This window comes from Mandrillus leucophaeus, unplaced genomic scaffold (genome assembly GCF_000951045.1).
Source record: "Mandrillus leucophaeus isolate KB7577 unplaced genomic scaffold, Mleu.le_1.0 Scaffold55, whole genome shotgun sequence".
NCBI lineage: Eukaryota > Metazoa > Chordata > Mammalia > Primates > Cercopithecidae > Mandrillus > Mandrillus leucophaeus.
Genome location: NW_012105919.1, coordinates 933,909 through 939,673, shown reverse-complemented (window position 1 = coordinate 939,673; position 5,765 = coordinate 933,909). Strand labels below are relative to the sequence as shown.

Genomic DNA, 5,765 nt, shown 5'->3' with positions numbered 1-5,765 from the left:
AAGATTAGAAGTTTACAATTTCAACAGGACTAAGTATGTTTACAAGATGTGTCAGGCATGGTGGCTCACGCATGTAATCCCAGCACTCTGGGAGGCCAAGGCGGGAGGAATAATCAACTGAGGTCAGGAGTTTGAGACCAGTCTGACCAATACAATGAAACCCCGTCTCTATTAAAAATACAAAAATTAGCTGGGCATGGTGGCACGCGCCTATAATCCCAGCTACTCGGGAGGGTGAGACAGGAGGATCACTTGAATCCGGGAGGTGGAGGTTGCAGTGAGACTGCACCACTGCACTACAGCCTGGGCAACAAGAGTGAAAGTCGGTCAAAAAAAAAAAAGGCCGGGCGTGGTGGCTCACGCCTGTAATCCTAACACTTTGGGAGGCCGAGGTGGGTGGATCATCTGGTCAGGAGTTCGAGACTAGCCTAACCAACATGGTGAAACTACTTAAAATACAAAAATTAGCTGGCGTGGTGTCGGGCGCCTGTAATTCCAGCTATTCAGGAGGCTGAGGCAGAACTGCTTGAGCCTGGGAGGCGGAGGTTGCAGTGAGCCGAGATCGTGCCATTGCACTCCTGCCTGGGCGACAGACTCCGTCTCAAAACAAAACAAAAAAAGTATCTACTTCAGTCCTCAAAGGGGTGATTCTATCCATCAAATACCTAAAAGATCAACAATTAACATGAAGATCAACAATTAACATGAATCTTCAGTCTCAGAGTCTGTAGTAAGCACTGAAAGGGAAACAATTTTTATAGCTAAACCTACCAAAAAACCCAAAGAGAATAAAAATGACATGGAGCTTTTAAAGTTTGTCACAGGAAGCAACTAGGAGACATAAAGATAGATACTGGTTCTCACATTCTCATTTCCTTAAGCAGCTTCTCTCACCCACTTTAATTCCTTGCTACCAAAAAGAATGAACAATTTTTTTTATGAGACACGGTGCTGCTCTGTTGCCCAGACTGGAGTGCAGTGGTATGATCACGGCTCACTGTAGCCTTGACCTCCTGGGTTCAAGCAAACCCTCCCATCTCAGCCTCCTGAGTAGCAGAGACTACAGGCCGGTGCCACCACACTTGGCGAAGAATGAGCAATCTTAACTGCAAAGTTTATATGCATAAGGTCAAACATTTGCAATTAATTAAATTAATGGGCCGGGCATGGTGGCTCACGCCTGCAATCCCACCACTTTGGGAGGCTGAGGAGGGCGGATCACTTGAGGTCAGGAGCTCAAGACCAGCCTGGCCAACATGGTGAAACCCTGTCTCTACCAAAAAATACAAAAATGAGCTGGGCGTGGTGGTGCACGCCTGTAGTCCCAGCTACTTGGGAGGCTGAGGCACAAGAACCACTTGAACCCGGGAAGCAGAGGTTGCAGTGAGCCAAGACGACACCACTGCATTCCAGCCTGGGCAACAGGGTGAGACTGTGTCAGAAAATATTAATTAATTAATGGAATAAAGGGAAAATACATGTAAACTTCCCGCAGACATATTTTTACTCAATACATCAGGAAAAACAAAGATTAATACAGCCCTAATCACTTATATAACTTATTGAAATTTTGCAGTACAGGAATTTTTGCTTACCTGCCATACACCCACAATTGCATTGGCTACTAATATGAGTAAAATTACAAAAGGTTCTACAAAGGCTGTAATTGTTTCTTCACCTTCTTCAAACCAAGCCAAAACCTAGAAGAGAAATGGCACATTAGAATTTGTGTCTTTTTAGGCTTAATGTCACTTTTTTAAAAAGTGGCTAGCACTGGCCGAGCATGGTGGCTCAGGCCTGTAATCCCAGAACACTGGGAGGCCGAGGCAGGCAGATCACCTGAGGTCAAGAGTTTCAGACCAACCTGCCCAACATGGCGAAACCCCATCTCTACTAAAAATACAAAAAATTAGCCGGGCATGGTGGTGGGTGCCTGTAATCCCAGAACACTGGGAGGCCGAGGCAGGCAGATCACCTGAGGTCAAGAGTTTCAGACCAACCTGCCCAACATGGCGAAACCCCATCTCTACTAAAAATACAAAAAATTAGCCGGGCATGGTGGTGGGTGCCTGTAATCCCAGCTACTGAGGAGGCTGAGGCAAGAGAATCACTTGAACCTGGGGAGGCGGTGGTTGCAGTGAGCCAAGGTCATGCCATTGCACTCCAGCCTGGGCAACAAGAGCGAAAACGCAAAAAAAAAAAAAAAAAAAAAAAAAAAAGTGGCTAGCACTAAAGGGATTATGATAGACAAAATCTATTTTCTTTCTCTAGAAACAAATGGTAGCAAAATGCAATTATATAAACAACCGGCTATATCTTGTTCATAACAATTATTCGAAGTCAAGACTATACTTCAGCTGGGCACAGTGGCTCACACCTGTAATCCCAACACTCTGGGAGGCTGAGGCGGGCAATCACCTAAGGTCAGGAGTTCCAGACCAGCCTGGCCAACATGGCAAAACCCCTTCTCTACTAAAAACACAAAAAAATTACCTGGGCATGGTGGTGCGTGTCAGTAATTCCAGCTACTGGGGAGGCTGAGGCAAGAGAATCACTTGTACCCAGGAGGCAGAGTTGGCAGTGAGCCGAGATCGTGCCATTGCACTCCAGCCTGGGCGACAAAGCAATACTCGGTCTCAAAAAACAACAGAAAAAAGCTGGGTGCGGTGGTTCACCCCTGTAATCCCAGCACTTTGGGAGGCCAGAGGGGGATCCACCTGGGGTCAGGAGCTGGAGACCAGCCTGATCAACATGAAGAAACCCTATCAATACTAAAATTACAAAATTAGCAGGGTATGGTGGTGCATGCCTATAATCCCAGTTACTCAGGAGGCTGAGGCAGGAGAATCACTTGAATCCAGGAGGCAGAGGTTGCGTGAGCCAAGATCGCACCATTGCACTCCAGTCTGGGCAACAAGAGCGAAACTCAAAAAACAAACAAACAAAAAACTATACTTCTTAGCTGGGCGTGGTGGCTCAAGTCTGTAATCCCAACACTTTGGGAGGCCGAGGCCAAGTAGATCACCTGAGGTCAGGAGTTCAAGACCAGCCTGGCCAACAAGGTGAAACCACCTCTACTAGAAACACAAAAATTTAGCCAGGTGTGGTGGTGCACACCTGTAGACCTATCTAGTTGGGAAGTTGAGGCAGGAGAATCCCTTGAACCTGGGAGGCAAAGGTTGCAGTGAGCTGAGATCGCACCACTGCACACCAGCCTGGGTGTCAGATCAAGACTCAGTCTCAAAAAAACAACTACATTTCTTAAAAATACCTTATCTTCTGATGTAATAATTCCATTTTAGAATCCAAATAAAATCTGGGGAGAGGGAATAAATTCTATTCATTTTATATGTATCTATTTAGAAAAAATAAAACTTCAATTCTTGATTAAAGTAAAAGGTGATCATCTAAGTCATGTTCATTTGGTTATTATTCATATTAAGTAATATCCATGTAACATAAATTCACAGTATAAACAACTTGATCACTGACTTAAATTTTAGAACACATATAAACTGTTAATTCTAGGCCAGGAACAGTGGCTCATGTCTGTAACCCCAGCACTTTGGGAAGTCAAGGCAGGAGGATTGTTTCATGCCAGGAGCTTGAGACCAGCCTGGGCAACATAGTGAGACCCTCACTTCTATAAAAGAAACAAAAAACCAGTTAATTCCCTATTTATTTTTAGTGGTACTACTGAAGGCTGTTTCAGAACCACAAAGCTGTTGGGAGATCCGAAGTGTATTTTGTAGATTATCTTCCATAAGACATCTATACAGCAACACAGCACTTCAGAGATAAAACTTAAGTCCAAAAATGTAACTGGTCACAGAGCACTGCCCCAAGAAAAAGGGGCAGACGATTAAACTTTTAGCTCACACAACTATAACCTTGTTAAGATTTAAAAACCACAGAGTAAGAGTCACATTGCACTTCTCAATCCAACAACTATAAACGTGGTAAAAAGAGAGAACCCACCACAATGAATACTAAGAATAATGAATATGGTAAAGAGTGGTCTATGTGGTTAAAAATTTTAAAACCTCTTTTTGTGGAAACTTACCAATCCAGAAACAATGTTAACCATATCTAATGATTTAATCTTGGAGGTCGAATTTTTTTTTAATTAAAAAAAATTGCTTAAAATGTTTGCATATTTCACAATAACATCTTCTTTAAAAGATCTACTCAGTAAATCATGAAAGCACTCCTCCAAATGATTTATGGCAATAATGAATCCAAATGACTCATTAGAAGAAGGTAACCATGAATAAGAAATATCTGAGCAGGACAAAAAAACAAAAACAAAAACAGGAGGCACCAGGACCAACCAAGTCCTGACAGATGCCAATCACCACCGACGTCCAGTAAGCTAGGGCAAGCAGAAAAACAGAATGAGTATGATAAATGTTACTGTATGCTCTCAACAGGGCGTTCTAGTGTTAAGGCCAGGAATGATGCCAGAATGAAAACTTCTCTAGGAAGTTATAAATTTTGATAGATGCAGGATCACAGCTGCTCTGATACTAGACTTTCAAACATTTGCCAAGGAGAGCATATCAGAAATAAGAAACTTTAATTCGCTCTTGGGGGAGAAAAATCACTCAACTTGAAGAGTAACTATGACCTTTCCAAAAGGTCAGTGAGGCATTAGCAACTGTAAGATAAGCTTCACACCTTGTTAAAGTGGGTATGAATTTCCCTCTTGGCAGTAAAGCCTGGGGAACAAACTTAAAGCAATATCCCCTGTCAGCTAGAGCAAAGGGAAAGACAATAGCAAGCAGTGATGGGACTGTCAGAGCAAATCTCTGCTTTAAAATATTACAGGCCAAAATGAAGAACAAGCGTATCAGATTATGTTGGGCAGTCCTTCACAGTTCTGTTCTATTGGTAAGAAAACCTCTTGCCTTGTATAAGGAGAAAGAGGACTGCTGACAAAAGAATCCACGAGACTGGGAGGGAGATGGGGTAAGAGAAAGGGGAGGAAAACTGGATGAGTGACATTACTGAAATGCAAGATCCCTTACTGCAGTATTATAGCACTGGAGTAATGTGAATTCATAATTATGGTTTGCCAGAAGTCATACAAAGTATATTCATACAAGGAACTGGGAAAATGTTTCTAAAAATCTTGACAATAGGTTGAATATAAAGAATTATCTGTTTCAAGCCAGGCGCGGTGGCTCACACCTGTAATCACAGCACTTTGGGAGGCTAAGGTGGATAGATTACCTGAGGTCAGGAGTTCAAGACCAGCCTGACCAACAGGGCAAAACCCCATCTCTACTAAAATACAAAAAATTAGCGAGGTGTTGTGGCGGACGCCTGTAATCCCAGCTACTGGGGAAGCTGAGACAGGAGAATCGCTTGAACCCGGGAGGCAGAGGTTACTGAGAGCCGAGATCACGCCATTTCTCTCCAGCCTGGCTGACAAGAGCAAAACTCCATCTCAAAGGGGGAAAAAAAAGAATTATCTGTTTCATCTGGGTGAGGTGGCTCATGCCTATAATCCCAATGTTTTCGGAAAATCTTTAGAGGCCAGGAATTGGAGACTAGCTTGAGTAACATAGCGAGACCCTATCTCTATAAAAAAAAATTTTTTTTAATTAGTTGGGCATGGCAGGGCATACCTGTAAGTCCTCACTACTCAGGAAGATTGCTTGAAACCAGGAGTTTGCAGTTATAATGGGCGATGATCGTGCCACTACTACATTCCAGCCTAGGTGACAGAGTAAGACTTCGTCTCAAAAAAAAAAAAAAAAAAA

At 43.1% G+C, this 5,765-nt stretch overlaps 1 protein-coding gene across 2 annotated transcripts in view; it reads right to left on the bottom strand.

Annotated features, from left to right (window-relative positions):
* ATP2A2 (ATPase, Ca++ transporting, cardiac muscle, slow twitch 2) overlaps positions 1–5,765 on the bottom strand; it is an 81,654-nt gene that overhangs the window by 56,404 nt on the left and 19,485 nt on the right. For both annotated transcript variants that reach the window (XM_011997857.1, XM_011997858.1), the window contains exon 3: positions 1,596–1,700. The gene's annotated coding sequence lies outside the window, so the exon portion shown is untranslated. The remainder of the gene's footprint in view (positions 1–1,595; positions 1,701–5,765) is intronic.